Source organism: Gekko japonicus, unplaced genomic scaffold, assembly GCF_001447785.1.
Source record: "Gekko japonicus isolate JY-2015 unplaced genomic scaffold, Gekko_japonicus_V1.1 scaffold745, whole genome shotgun sequence".
NCBI classification, from domain to species: Eukaryota; Metazoa; Chordata; class Lepidosauria; order Squamata; family Gekkonidae; genus Gekko; species Gekko japonicus.
In genome coordinates, this window is record NW_015164690.1 from 366003 (window position 1) to 381460 (window position 15458).

A 15458-nucleotide genomic window follows, 5' to 3' on the forward strand; every position below is an offset into this window, starting at 1 on the left:
AATGTTAAGGCTGTTCTGGCTATCAGATGTTGATCCGTGTTGGAGTTGTGTTCGAGTTTGAAGAATAAAGCTGTGTTCTTGCTGAATCACTCCCCGACTGCTTTGTTAACCGAGCGACTTAACAAACTCTCTCTTCCGTTTACACAGCGGCCCGTCTCCCCAGCTCTGGAATGTTCTGCCGATGTCGGTCTCCGGTGAGCAAGCGGGATGGAGCAGCGGACTGGAGGCAAGGTACCCTAGGCCTCACGGACATTTGCTCTATCTCACCCGGTTGTTAGGCCCCGCTTCCGCCCGGCGTTCACAGCGGCTACTGACTCTGCACGCACGCTCACTTGCTCGCTTGTCGTAGCCCCAGGTGTTGCGAACACCATAATTAATAAAGGCACGCATGATCCCCGGCCGCAAAGCCCGCCCTTCCCCTCCACCCGTAGTTAACAGTGCTTCTAATTTTAGGCCTAGCTGCCTCGAAAGAGTCCATCTCAGGGGGCTATGTGGGCCTTCGCTTGACTGGACCATCCTGGAGATTTAGGGGTTGTGGGATAAGTGTTGAAACGTCCCATAAAGGTTTGTGGCTCAAAAGGGTTCTTCTCTTCCCCACACCGGCTTCATGGATCTCACCTCTCAGTACCCGAACACTGGAGGTGGAGTTTCTGTTTACTGAGAGGGAAATGGGCGATATCTTTCTGAGTGTTGCGCTGTTGCATCAGATGTACTTACATATGTCTCTGTGTGTGTGTGTGTGTATATATATATATACACACACATATACACGTGCACGGAGGTAAGGCGGGTTCGATGCTGAACGAAAGCCACTTGTGTCTAAATGAGGCAATCAAAAACAAACACCTTTATAATTACTCCTTTGGGCCTCGAGCTCGCAGCCCAGAGACCCAGAGAGGCAAAGCAGGTGGGTCTCCACAGGGACTGGGTTGTGGGAGAGGTTTGTGTCGGCAGACATGCATACACTCGCTTAACCCGTCAGCAAGAGCGTTGGAGAAGCTCATTCAAGTCCTACTTGAGTCCTGGCCGCCCGCGGAACAACCCCAGGCCGGTTAATGATCTCTCTGTTCTAACTCCCCCATCAGAGTAACAATGAATTATCCTTGACCAGTTTGGGGCGTTGGGCGAAACGAGCAATAATTTATACGGTTTATAATTAACCTGTGCCGTTCACCGCGGCAAGATGCAGTTGCTGACTTTCGATGGCTTTTAAAAAGAATAATGGAGAATGATAATTGCTCTGTCAACGGCTACTAACCGTGATAGCTCAACGGATCACTGGAAGCTTGGAGATTCTTAAATCGGCTTCCTGGTGGCGTTCAGCTTCCCACGGTTGGTAACAGGATCCTAGCCTAGATGGACCTTTGGTCTGGTGCAATATCGTGATGGTCCAAATTTTATCAAAGCAGCTTCTCAGAATATGTGGCCTTTTTCCATTTCTTACCACCCTGAGTTTAAAGGTAAAGGTTCCCTTGCTCGAAAGCCAGTCAAATCCGACTCTAGGGTTGCGGTGCTCATCTCCGTTTCAAAGTCGAAGAGCCAGCGCTGTCCAAAGACGTTTCCGTGGTCATGTGGCCAGCATGACTAAACACCAAGGCGCACAGAACACTGTTCCCTTCCCACCGAAGTGGCACCTATTTATCTACTTGCAATTTCTTGCTTTCGAACTGCCAGGTTGGCAGGAGCTGGAACTAGAGACGGGAGCTCACTCCGTCATGCGGCACACTCGGGTCTCGAACTGCTGAACTACTGACCTTCCACAGCCTGCAGTTCAGCGTCTTAACCACTTGAGCCACCGCAGCTCCACCCTGAGTTTGGCTGCTGTTAATAACGATACTGTGAATTCCCTTCTGATTGGAGGGATTGCTTTATTGTCCAAAACTCCCAGAAGAATTATTTTGGTTGTAGGCAAATGGCATTGCCAGTTATTTTATTGATACGATAGCTGATTAATGTCCAGAAGCGTTGCATCTTGACAATATTCCCCCACCAGGTAGAAGAAGAAGAAGAGATTGGATTTATACCCCACCCTTCACTATCTGAAGGAGTCTCAGAGCGGCTTACGGTCTCCTTCCCTTCCCTCCCCACAACCTACCCTGTGAGGTAGGTGGGGCTGAGAGAGCTCTCTCAAGAACTGTCCTGGAAGAAGAAGAGAAGAAGAGAAGAGATTGGATTTATACCCCGCCCTTCACTACCCAAAGGTGTCTCAGAGCGGCTTACAAACTCCTTCCCCTTCCCCTCCCCACAACAGACACCCTGTGAGGTAAGTGGGGCTGAGAGAACTCTGACAGAAACTGCTCTTTTTCAAGAACAGCTGTGCCAGAATTATGGCTTGCCCAAGGTCATCCAGCCAGGTGCAAGTGGAGGAGTGGGGAATCAAACCTGATTCTCCCAGATTAGAGTCCGCGCATTCAACCACTACACCAAACTGGCTCTCAAACTGGCTTGAGAGATCAGCTCTGAAAGAACTTTTGACTGACCCAAGGTCACACCAGCAGCTGCAAGTGGAGGAGTGGGGAATCAAACCCAGTCCTCCCAGATTAAAGTCCACGCTCTTAACCACTACGCCAAACTGGCTCTCATGAAAATAGGAGCCAGTTTTGCCACGATTCTTCCGGAAAGACAACGGATATTGCTTAGTAGAATGATGTAGCCTATCTGGAGTTAGGTACCATCTTGTGTATACCTTAAGGACCTTTGCTCTTGACCGAGCTGGGCTTTTTAAGTTTTTCGGTTACTGCAAGGATGAATAACCATTGAAAGGTGTAAGTAGAAACCATAGTACAGGGGTGTCAAACATAAGGCCCGGGGGCCGGAAGCGGCCCATCCAGGGCTCATATGTGGCCCGTGAGCAACTGGTGCAAGGGAGGAACTGCCGAGGGGGGAAGTGGGCGGAGCTATTGTGGCTTCAGCAGAGCAGAACAACCTTGTCTGCAGCAGTCAAGCATCGTGGGAGCATCTGCCCAGCGCTACACTGCTCCCTCTCTAGTCCACCTATGTGGGTTTTCCTCTGCACTCCCCTCCCGGCCCTTGGGTCCTTGCAGTGAAGTTATACCACCTTGGAGCTTACCAGCTGCTATCCTTTATACAGTTTCTATCTCTGGTACCTGGCATTGCATTTTATGACACACCTGGACCGGCCCAACAAAGAAGAAGAAGAGATTGGATTTATACCCCACCCTTCACTACCCAAAGGAGTCTCAGAGCAGCTTACAATCCCTTCCCCTTCCCCTCCCCACAACAGACATCCTGCGAGCAGTGCTCTCTCTAAGCTGTGGAGTCTTGTGAGCAAAAATTCTACTTTGTGAGCTACTGGCATTCAAGTTGTGAGTGAGCCATTTGGCTGCTGCGTCAATCAGTCTGCTCTGGAGCCATCCCTTCCTGAGCTCAGACACAAATGTGTGCGCCGGAGGCTAAAAAACTGTGAGCTAGCTCACTCTAACTCGGCTAAGAGGGAACACTGCCTGTGAGGTAGGTGGGGCTGAGAGAGCTCTCTTGAGAACAGCTCTGAGAGAACTTATGACTGACCCAAGGTCACACCACCAGCTGCATGTGGAGGAGTGGGGAATCAAATCCGGTTCTCCCAGATTAGAGTCCGCGCCCTCGTAACAAATGTATGTCAGATCCGGCCTTCATAACAAATGAGTTTTGACACCTCTGGCATAGTATATGGTAAAAGGCCTGTAGGTAATTAGGGATAATAATAATATAGCCTCCCTATGGTGTCTGCACAATGTGGCATATATAGCCCACACAAATTGCGCATGCCAGCGCCGCAGAAAAGTGTGCATATGTTACTTGTTGCTTCTCTGTACGTAAAACAATGGTATTGAGATTGATCAACGATAGGTGTAGGTCAGTGCCAACGAGTCCGACAGTTCCTCTCTGAGATTGCAGGCAGAGGTCTTTCCCAGCTTTCCTCATGGAGATCCTTGAACTCGGGGCCTTACTTATTTATTAATGTGTTTGAAGTATTTGCAAAGAACTTCGTGCCCGTTGTTTCACTAGGCTACAGCCTCATCTGATAAACGTATTCCCTCAGATCTCTTATAGACCTTAAGAGCTCATTTTGTCTCTTAGTGAGGTACGCTCACGCGTCACAACCCACCACAAGCCCCGCGAACTTCATAGCTGAGGTGAGAGTTGAACTCAGAGCTTCCAGAGCTAACTCAGCGTTTTGTCTTCTTTCTCACCCCAAGTCCTGAAATACTGAAAGTTAATGGTTGTAGGCAAATGGCATAGCCTGTTATTTTATTGATACGATATCTGATAAATGTCCAGAAGCATTGCATCTTGACAATTTCTGTCTTGGGAGGAAAGGATTGGAGCTACCTGAACAGAGACTGCAAGTAATTTGGTAGCGTAAAAGGGGTGATCCTAGCCACGCTTGCCAGAATATAAATCTTCTGAAACTCAGTAGATATTTTCTGGGCATCTGTAAACCGCTGCTCAGCTAAAAAGTCCACAAGATGGTTTATAAAATAAATAGAAGCCAGGCGATAGCTTGAAGATGCCTCTTAACACAGTATGTCGTCTGATGGGGCAAAATAATTGGCGTCAGGGTGAAAACTGCGAAAATGGGCTGTCGGAAACATTAGCGTTCTCCCCGCTTTTCCTCCAACGTTCTCACCCTGTCTGGGGTGATCGGCTTTTCCAACAGTGGCTCGTTCGAGCGGATTTAGTTTTGTTTCTGGTATGCAGATTCTCCCCCCCCCCCCCAAAAAAAATACTGTTTGTAACTTCAAGTTGTAGCTAAGATAAACACCCGAGGCGTCAACCTGCAGTTGTCGGGCAGGTTAGGAACCTGTCGGGCTGCAGCCTTAAACCCACCTTTCCAAGCCTCTTGTTCAAACAGACGGAGTCACGCATCTGTTGGATGCTTTAAAGGACGTGTAACGCCAGATGTAGCACGATGCATTCATTCCTAAAAAGGACCTTGGGGGGGAACAGTTGGATATATGGACACATAGATCTCTCCTGTATGCACACGGCAGGCAAAAGGCTAGAAAAACGTCTTTTCCTGGATGAAACTGAAGTTTGTCTCGTCCACTTTCCAGCTGTGACGGGCCTGATATCCCTAGAATGGGGGTCCCCAACAATGTTCCCTCTAAGCTGTGGAGTCTTGTGAGCAAAAAGTCTGCTTTGTGAGCTACTGGCATTAAAGTTGTGAGTGAGCGGTTTGGCTGCTGCATAAATCAGTTTGCTCTGGAGCCCTCCTTCCTGAGCCAAGACAAAAATGTGTGAGCTGGAGGCTAAAAAACTGTGAGCTAGCTCACACTAACTCAGCTTAGCGGGAACACTGGTCCCCAACCTTTTTGAGCAGGTGGGCACTTGTGGAATTTTGACCTGGGATGGCAGGCACAACTACAAAATGGCTGCCAGAGGAGGTGGAGCCAAACAGAAAATGGCTGCCAGAGGACGCAGAGCCCCACCCACAGAGGAAGCCCAAGCGCGGGGAAGAAGAGGAGCGATTTAACAAATACACTGGGAGAGAAGAGTGAGAGGGAGTAAAACTGTTGTGGCTACTACAGCTGAAACAGTGTTTGTTTTCATCTGCCCAGCCAGTCAGATCTCCAGTGGCCAATCAGAAGCCCTGCCAGGCAAGGCCCCCCCCATATGGCTCCACCCACTTTCTAAAAACACTTGGTAGGCCTCAGGAAAGACGTTGTCGATCAGCTGAAGGGCCCTTTAAATCTTGCAGGAGGGGAGGGAGAGGGGCGTGCGCACACCCCCCGCCTCTTCTCAAAAGCATTTGAAGGATCCCTTTAAATGCTTTTGAGAAGATGCAGGGGCCCTTTAACGAAGGGGCGGAGCCATGGTGCCCATGGGTGACACATTGGGGACTCCCTGCCTCAGACGTTTATGAGGTGCTCATGAAAGCGACAGCTGTTGGTTCTTGTTGGGGAGTTGTGCAGATGCCTATAGAAAATGCCAATCGAGGAATAAATAATCTCAGTGTTACTGTTGAGTCAACAGGTGCTCTAACTCGGGAGAAAGTCGAAGGAGCACTCTGGAGGTTGTCAGAAGGAACAGGAAAAGGTGTTTCAAACTTCTCTTGGAGCCAGCCTTGCATAAGGCTAAAAGAAATGTTTCAAATCTCTAGGCACCTGCATCCGCTTTCTAGTACCTGGACGACCAGGCTCTGGGGATTTCTCCCTTCCTGGTAAGACAGTGTTGAGACTGTTAAATTCAAGGGACAATCAGTATTGGGGGGGGGGGGGGGGGGGGGAAAGCTGCCTTACTGAAAAACTTGCCTGCCTTCTCATTAAAGAGCCCTTGCTGCCTAGCTTTCTTTAAAGCGTAGATGGAAAGCCACTGAACTGGAGCATCAGATCTTACCTCCACGAAAGAGGACCTTCCAGACTTGGTCTGCATTCACACACCATGATAAAACCACATTTTAAAAAATGATGCTTTGATCCAATTCCAGTTAGTTGGGATGTCCGAATGCAAAGACTCCCAACAAATTTGTGTGTGTGGGGGGGAGGGAATGAAGTACCAAACCTGCATTTAAACGAGGGTTTTGTGGCTGGTTTTGTTACCTGCCCGCTGTTTGTACAAAATCGTGGTTTGCTGTGATGTCTGAATTCACAAAACGCGGTTGGCTGAGTCTTTGCAACAGCCTCACCACAGAGACACTGGGATATGGAGGGTATCCTCCTTTCTGGCAGGTGAGAGAGAGACAAAAAGGAAATAAATAAAGGTTGACAACCAGGGTATGTTCCATACGGCTTGTAGACTAGCTAGAGTTTGGTGCACAAACACATCTTATAAACAAACCCTGGTTTGTTGAGATGTCCGAATGAACATCTTCCCCTTATTACATCTCTTCAGACCTGAATTTAACAATTTGCCTTTTGGCACTTTGGCTGCAGGACTGAAATAACATCTTTCCCCCAGCTGTAGGTTTGGTTAATCCAAATTAAACTGCAATGAAATGAATGTGTTTGCTCCGCGGGCAGCTTCCAGGGCGTCGGGAAGTAATGTCTCAGGATAAAACACCGGAACAGGTGGCTCCTACAAGAACGGGGTAGCCCCAAAGAATGACGATAACAAAAATCTGGTGGTAGCACTTGCTTAAAACCGGATAGCCAGTTAGCCTGAAAAGTTCCGTGGGAAAAGGGCTGCGTCAACGAAGCTGCCGAAATCGATTTTGCATAATCCCTCTCTAGGAAAGAGGATTCTGTAATATTGGCACGACCTAGCCAAAAGGTACGCTTAGACGATATTTATTTCACTCGGGGCTTTTGTTGTTGTTGTTGCTTTTTAAAAAAGAGTTGTCGGAACTCTCAAGAGGGAAATGAAGTTTTCGATCGGTATACTGAAAACTCATGAACTTTTAAACATTTTAAAAAGGATTTTGTTAAAGAGGTTCCGGAACTCTGTCTGGTTCGTTCCCCCAGATAAAAAGCCCTGACTTCACTGCTGTGCGGATATGGTGCCCTCCCTTTGAGGAACTCAGTGGCTTACCTACCATTCCCTGGTGCTCTCCTGTCCAGTTTATAAGCGCGGAACCGGCTTACCATGTAGTGGTAGTACTTTAGCCCATCTGCTGGGGCACATCATAGACTGTGGCCCCGGTCACACGGGCAGGAAAATGCGGGGGGGGGGAGGCATGGCTGTTTGCCCCGGAGCAAAATAACGCACGGCTGCGCGATCAGACGTCCCGTCGAGGTCCCGTGGTTAGGGGGGAGGTGCCGATCCCAGGACAATCCTGCGGCGCGGCAAAGAAGCGGCCTCCCTAGCAAAAGGCTCCGGGTTTAACCCCTTCCAGGAGGAGCTTCAGCCGGGCCGCCCTCTCGCCACGTCCCCCCCTGCACCTCCCCCTCTGCCACCCAGTGCAGAGAGTTCCTCTCGAGCAGGCCGAGCCAGGAGTGAGGGGGTACGGAAAAGAGGAGGGGGCTGTGTTGTTTATTTTTAAACGAAGTGTGCGCATGCACCGTTGGGTGCTTGTGCACATCCCGTGGACACTTGGGGAAAAAAAACCTTTTAGCGATGGGACATGGGCAGGCGTCGGATGCCATGACCTACCACCGGAAACGCGCCCTTGCCCCGTGGTTTCCGGAAACTAGTACCTCGGGGGTACTAGTTTTTTTACCCCGCATCTTCGACGGGAAGCCTCGGGTTCACCACGGGAGCTCTACGCTTCCCAGATGTGGTGCTGTGATCGCGCCCGGAAAATCCGCCTATCTTCCGTCTCTGTAGCGTGGCTAATGTTCCGAGTGACCTCAGCCCCAGTTTGGCGTAGTAGTTAGGAGGGTGGACTCTAATCTGGGAGAGCCGGGTTTGATTCCCCACTCTTCCACATGCAGCTGCTGGTGTGACCTTGGGCCAGTCATAAATTCTTTCAGAGCTGTTCTCTCACGAGCAGTCCTTGAAAGAGTTCTCTCAGCCCCACCTACCTCACAGGGTGTCTGTTGTGGGGAGGGGAAGGGAAAGGGGATTGTAAGCCGCTCTGAGATTCCTTTGGGTAGCGAAGGGCGGGGTATAAATCCAATCTCTTCTTCATCTTCTGCCCTCGGAGGCCCAGCGTCCAGGACAAGGGTCCCGCCCGCCCGACTGGATCTCCTCTAGCCCACGAAGTGCTAGTGGGAAACACTGGCTGCTTTGGGCCTAATTCTGTCACTAGGGCTCCTGTCACGTCCCAGCCGTGGGGAGATAAGCGCGGCCCTTTCTCCCCATCTGGTGAAATTTCCTGTCTGTGGCTGCAGCCAGATCTGAATATCGGAGGAAGTTCTAACCTCATGTGGTGCGCATACCGTACTCCGCTTCCCGCCATTCACTCCCAACGTTCAGCATTAGGGGAACACTAAAGGAGTGTTTAACCAGGGAATCGAGCACCTTTCCTTTTTTTCGTTACCAGTGTGTCTGTCCAGCTTGCATTTCGCACCCCCCCCCCCAGTCCCCATAGGTCCCTTCGAAGCTCTGGCTTGGTTGAGCTTTCCAGGTAAACCCGTCCCAGAACGATGATTACGTACCATTATTGTTTACTTTCATGGGGTGGAGTGGAAAAAATGTGAGTTAGAAAGCTGTGGCACTGAAAGCCCTTGGGCTGTGCGCTTTCCGCAAGGCAGCTGAGATTTTACCAGGCCTCGTGTGCGTGCTACTGGGTTGAAAGGTGGAACTTTCCCTGAAAAGTAAAAAATGGATATTTCAGGCCCGTCTTAGTAACCACACAAGGACTTCCCTTTTTTTTCCCCCTCTTAAAGAAAACTGCAATTCTCAGGACGCTGAACTCTTTGGCTTTTCTGTCTTTATAGATTCAGGTGGGTCGCCATGTTGATCTGAAGCAACAAAACAAAGTTTGGGTCCAGTGGCACCTTGAAGATCATCTTCATCGTGTTAATTTGCTGTTCATCCTCTGTGTATAAGTTTGAACTCTCATCTTCCATCGCAGTGTATTTGAAAAAATGTGCATGCACATGAAAGCCCAGGCCCGTAGCTACAGTGGGGGCATTTCGGGGCCCAGCCCTCTGGCTTTCTGCCACGCCCCCCAACTTACCACCCTGCCCAGCCCCCCCCCGACTCATTTCTTGCGTTTGCCGCTGCCAGTGGTGGTGGCAAGCCTCACGCTGCCCTTTCTTTAAATGCTTTGGGGGAGAGGTGGGGGCCATACATGAATTTCAGTGCCCCCCCTTTTAAAAGCCCCCCCCATTAAAAAATCCTGGCTACGGGCCTGACGAAAGCTCATACCTTGCATAAGAAGAAGAAGAAGAAGAGATTGGATTTATACCCCGCCCTTCACTTGGAGTCTCAGAGGGGCTTACAAACTCCTTTCCCTTCCCCTCCCCACAACAGACACCCTGTGAGGTAGGTGGGGCAGAGAGAACTCTGACACAAACTGCTCTTTTTCAAGGACAGCTGTGCCAGAGCTTCTGACTGACCCAAGGTCACATCAGCAGGTGCAAGTGGAGGAGTGGGGAATCAAACCCGGTTCTCCCAGATTAGAGTCCGCACACTTAACCACTACACCAAACTGGCACCAAACCACTACACCAAACATAAACCTTAAAGGTGCCACTGGACTCTTAAGTTTGTTCTGCCTTTCAGACCCACAAAGTTTAATTCTGGGCGTAAGCTTTCGCATGCACGCACGCTTCTTCAGAAGAGAAAGAGAACTGATAAAATTCTCTCCGGACTTACCCAATCGTGTCATTGATCGGATGGCAGTCGGTGGGGTAGCGGGAAGATCTAACTCGCTTCTCGTGTATCCCTGTCGGGCACTTTTTCTTGTGTGCATATCCATTCCCCATATTTTTGCCTCGGAATATGTCTATGGACATGCGTTGGCTGCGGAAAGCGCTGTTAAGTCACAGGTGATTTATGATGAGCCCATAGGGTTTGCAAAGCAAGAGACGGTCAGAGGTGGTTGGCCATTGCCTGCCTCTGCGTAACAACCCTGGGCTTCCTTGGTGGTCTCCCATCCAAGGACTAACCAGGGCTGACTTGGCTTAGCTTCCGAGATCTGATGGGATCGGGTTAGCCTGTGCCATCCAGGTGAGGGCACTGACCATTGGCTTAGATTAAAATTTCCCCCCAGGTGGCAAGACGTGGATGGGGTCATTTCTTCTTGCCCCTATACCAGTGATGGCGAACCTTTTAGAGCCCGAGTGCCCAAACTGCGACCCCAAACCCACTTATTTATCACAAAGTGCCAACGCGGCAATTTTAACCTGAATACTGAGGTTTTACTTTAGAAAAAACAACTCATACATTAACTTAAGATGATCCAAACAAAGTAAGGAAAGCAATCCCAAATGCTTTCATTGACTTAAAATGATTTGGCAGAGAATTTGACACTTTAATGATGGTCTGGGCCTGCTGGGGCGATGGCACGCGTGCCCACAGAGAGGGCTCTGAGTGCCACCTCTGGCACCCGTGCCATAGGTTCGCCACCACTGCCCTATACCAGGGGTCATTTCCTGCAGGAGCGCACAGGAGCGGAGCTCCGGCAGTAGAAAGCCCAGGGGGTGGGCACATGCAACAAGCCCCACCCCCTGCTCCCAGCAGCCCTCAGTCAGAACAAGAAGCAGCCAGGTAAGTTGCAAAGCTCCCCCCAGCCCTCAGGTCCAAAACAGTCCAGTGGCACCTTTAAGACCCAGTTTTATTCAGGTACAAGCTCTCCCTCCTCTGCGAGGACAGATCTGCACGTTCCCCCCCCACACACACAATAGCTAGCAATCCAAAACAGTCCAATGGAGCCTGAGCGATGGGTGTTGACTTCTGACACACTTCCAGTGATGTCAGGGGGTGTGGCATATGCAAATGAGTTATGCTAATGAGTTATGCTAATGAGCTCCTGCTGCACCTCTTTTTCTACGAAATGACCCCTGCCCTATACTATGCCCCAGGCAGCACCTGAACATTTAGATGACTGTCCCTTTTGGGACTAGAAGCCGCTTCATATTACCATGTTTTAGAAGACAGAGTTTGAACTAATTAGGTTGGAGAAACTCTGTGATCTGTAATGGGGCCGTTGTGGCGGTGTAGCAGTTAGGCTAGGATCTGGGAGGACCCAGCTTCGAATGCGAACTCTGCCATGGAAGCTTGCTGAGCGACCTTGGGCCAGTCACACGGTCTCAGCCTGACCTACCTCGTGGGGTTGTCGTGAGGATAAAATAGAGGAGAGGAGAATGATGTAAGCAACTTTAGGTCCCCCACTGGGGAGAAAGGGTGGGGTTATATAAACTATGCATGGGGTGGAGAGATTTGACAAAGGGAACTTTTCCTCCCTCTCCCAAAAGTTAGACCCCGAGGGCATCGAGTGAAGCTGATGGGCTGGAGGTTCAGGACGAACAAAAGGAAACACGACTTTACACAGAGAGGGATTTAAATGTGGAATTCGCTGCCAGATGATGGAGTGATGGCCACAGGAACGAACAGCTTTAAAAGAGGATGAGATAGATTCATGGAGGATCAGTCTGTCATTGGCTACTAGCCCTGATGACTGAGGGGAACCTCCACTTTCAGAGGCAGTCAACCTGTGAATCCCAGAGCCAGGAGGCAACATCAGGGGAAGGCCTCAGCCTCCGTGGCCTGTTGTTGGCCCTCCAGAGGACCTGGTTAGCCACTGCATAAAACAGGATGCTGGACTAGATGGACCACTGGTCTGATCCAGCAGGGCTCAACTTATGTTCTTGTTAGGGGAAGGCCTCTATGCCTTGTTGTTGGCCCTCCAGAGGAACCGGCTGGCCACTGTGTGAGACAGGATTCTGGACTAGTTGGACTATTGGTCTGATCCATCACGACTCTTCTTACATTCCTCTCGGGGGAAGGCCTCGGCCTCTATGCCATGTTGTTGGCCCTCCAGAGGAACTGATTGGACACTCTTTGAGACAGGATGCTAGACTAGATGGACCATTGATCTTACCCAGCAGGGCTCTTCTGATGTTCTTACAAAGGCCTTGGCCTCTCTTCCCTGTTGTTGGCCCTCCAGAGGAACTGGTTGGCCACCGTGTGAGACAGGATGCTGGACTAGATGGACCACTGGTCTGATCCAGGAGGGCTCTTCTGATGTTTTTATCAGGGAAAGGCCTTGGTCTCTATGCCCTGTTGTTAGCTGTCCAGAGGAACTGGTTGGCCACTGTGTGAGACCGGATGCTGGACTAGATGGACCACTGGTCTGATCCAGCAGGGCTCATCTTATGTTCTTAAAGGGAGTAAATACATAAAAGGAAATATTTGAGTGGGGTCACAGGTGCCTCTTTTAAGCACGTGTTCAGGACAGGGGGCCAGCTGGAATTCTTGGAGTCCCACCATCCAGCATTGCCTATAGGGATCAGAGTGGTGGTGTACCCTGGTTCTGCAGGGCGGGGCTTTCTTCCCCAGGTGCCATATATGCAAGGAACTTAGGAATGAGCAACCTGACCTGGATAGCTCAGGCTTGCCCAATCCTGTCAGATCTTGGAAGCTAAGCAGGGTTGGCCCTGGTCAGTATTTGGATGGGAGACCAGCGAGGAAGCCCGGGGTCACTACAGAGAGGCAGGCGATTGCCAAAACCACCTCTGAACGTCTCTTGCTTTGAAGAACCTATGCGGTTGCCAGAAGTCGGCTGTGACTTAATGGCGCACACACACGCACACACAAGGAATAAGCAGTTGCGTCCCTCTTCTCCACCCCTCCTCGGCTCCCCAAATCTGTAACCTGCGCTCTGCCAAATTGGCCTTCCTTTCGTCAGAGGGCGGAAGGTAGGCGCTCGGGACGGAACTGCACGTTGATGGGAATGTGGAAGGATGCCTTCCTTCCCATCGCCCGTGCCCACGGGGCCCCCTCTTCTCCCTGTTTTCTTGCAGCCTTTGGGTCGTTGTGTCTCCTGTCTGTCTGCACAGAAGATAGGAATCTTCCGTGTTCTCCCGACTTGCCCGGGCAGGGATCCCTCCCCGCTCTCGCATTCCTGTGGATCTGCCAGTACCTGTTGCATGCCCCGTGGCCTAGGAACAGGCAACTTCTGCCTTTCCCATCTCTGTTTTTCTCTTTGAGCCTTCCCGGTTCCAGATGAACTCTCCCCCACCCCTGCAGATGCACCGTACCTCAAGTGTCGCCTGCTAAACCCTTTAATTAATTAATATTCCTGTTTTACAGAAAGGCGGCAATTAACCAGGCGACGCCTACCCTGTTCTGTCCCCCCCCCCCCCGTTTGCCCCATGTTTCAGAGTGACTTGCACAGGGCTTTCTTACAGTCTGATAATCAACTATGGGCCATATTGCGGATCACTCAAAAAAAAAAATATTGCGGATCACTCAATCTGTAGTTTGGGGCCATGCCGACTATAAAGGGAGACTTCTGCAAACGTGGGAACCTCCCCAGGTTTGCAGAAAGATCTGAAAACTTACCAAATACATTGGGGGTGCGGTTTAAATCTCCCCCAAATAATATTGTCTGTGCATGTGAGTCTTGCGGGCCCCCTTCCCACAAGTCTCACAAACACCCTCACTTGCATGTATATATTTTAGAACTCCAAGGTGGGGTGAGTCGCGTGTCCTCGTAGGAACCAACATGAGGCCCTTTCTTGTGTGATAGAGGAGTCCTGAGTTGGCACAGTCCCACTCCACCCCCCAGTTCTGCCAGGAACCAGGTGTACCAGAAGCCGCATGCTTGCTGTTGCTTTTGCCACACATGTTGGCACCCCCCCGCATTGTGGCAACTACCTAGTCTGCTTGTTTGGTCGGGCCGGCCCTGGTTATATTGCTTCCACTCTAGGCTGCGACCTGCTTAGGTTTAACAGAATGTAATAGCATCATGTGCCCTCGGACCATTGTCCGGGCAGTCTTCCTTGGCTTTTTATCTTATCTGCATCCTATCCTCTCTTTCTTCCTCCGGGCCATTCCCAGAACTTTTGGGTCCTTTCCTCTTTCCCCTGAGTCACTCGTGCCTTATTGTTTTGGATTGGGAGAGTGTGTGCGTTTAAAAGAAAACAAAGCTCTTAGTAAGCCATAAATCTTTTCCTACAAGGCCTTCCCCAGCCACCACTCTATCCTGTGCTGGTATAAACCGCTGTGATTTTGCCCGGCTAAAAGCTTTGATCCTGTTCGTTTCTGATCCCCAGGTATCCCGTTCCCTCTTTATGGACTGCAGAGAACATCTGGAAGTCGCTTTAATTTCCTGGTCAGCCACCGTGTGCAGCGAGTGGGTTAACTCAACCACTTCCCAGTCGCTTGAGTTTGCCTACCATTGAGGTTGTCAACTCTAGGCTGGGAGATTCCTGGAGGCGGGGAGGGCAGGGTTTAGAGACGGGAGGGACCTCAGCAGGGTACAATGCCATAGAGTCCACCCTCCAAAGCAGCCATTTTCTCCAGGGGAAGTGACCTCTGTGGTTTGGAGTCAAGTTGTAATTCTGGGAGATCTCTGCACCTCTACCTGCCACGTGGGGTTGTATTGTTTATTTATTTCAGGTCTCCCGCGTGACTGCACGATGAAAAAGGCATGAGAAGTTAGCATTGCTTGCAAAAGCCGGCATCCCAAGAACCCTTAGCCTTCGTCTCAAAGCAGGTTTCTAGCCCTCAAGGCTATGAAGCTACGCTGGGGAGCGATATAAAGATGTCCCTTGTGGCAAAGAGTAGAATTTGCAGTGGTCTATGTACCAGGTGCTGTTTATTAAGGTGGTAGGGACCTCCGCACCTTTGTGGCAGGGCCTTCTTAGTGATGGCCCGATAATGATGGAATAATTTCCCCCAGGAAGGTTTGGCCAGTAACATTTTTGTACTGATCACCATGCTCTCGCGTGCCTCCCCGTCTCTCAACCGGCATGCCCCTTGTCTGCAACCTTCACTCCATCTTTGATCCAAAGGCCGCCTGCTCCCTTGAGAGGTTCAACACATTCCACCTCACACCTGGAAGTGTTTCCTGCTCAATACCCACCTCAGTTCTAATACCATTGGCTTAAAGCCCACTAGGCCTCATCTCCTATGGACTGAGGCCATGTTCTTCAGTATATTCTTCATCAGAAGTTTGTTTCTTT

The 15458-nt window shown here is 50.4% G+C and overlaps 1 protein-coding gene across 1 annotated transcript in view; it reads left to right on the forward strand.

Moving 5' to 3' along the window:
• Positions 1-221: 221 nt before the first annotated feature.
• Positions 222-15458, forward strand: part of ERF (Ets2 repressor factor) — a 31489-nt gene continuing 16252 nt past the window's right edge. Inside the window, exon 1 of the mRNA XM_015409394.1 lies at positions 222-231. The gene's annotated coding sequence lies outside the window, so the exon portion shown is untranslated. The remainder of the gene's footprint in view (positions 232-15458) is intronic.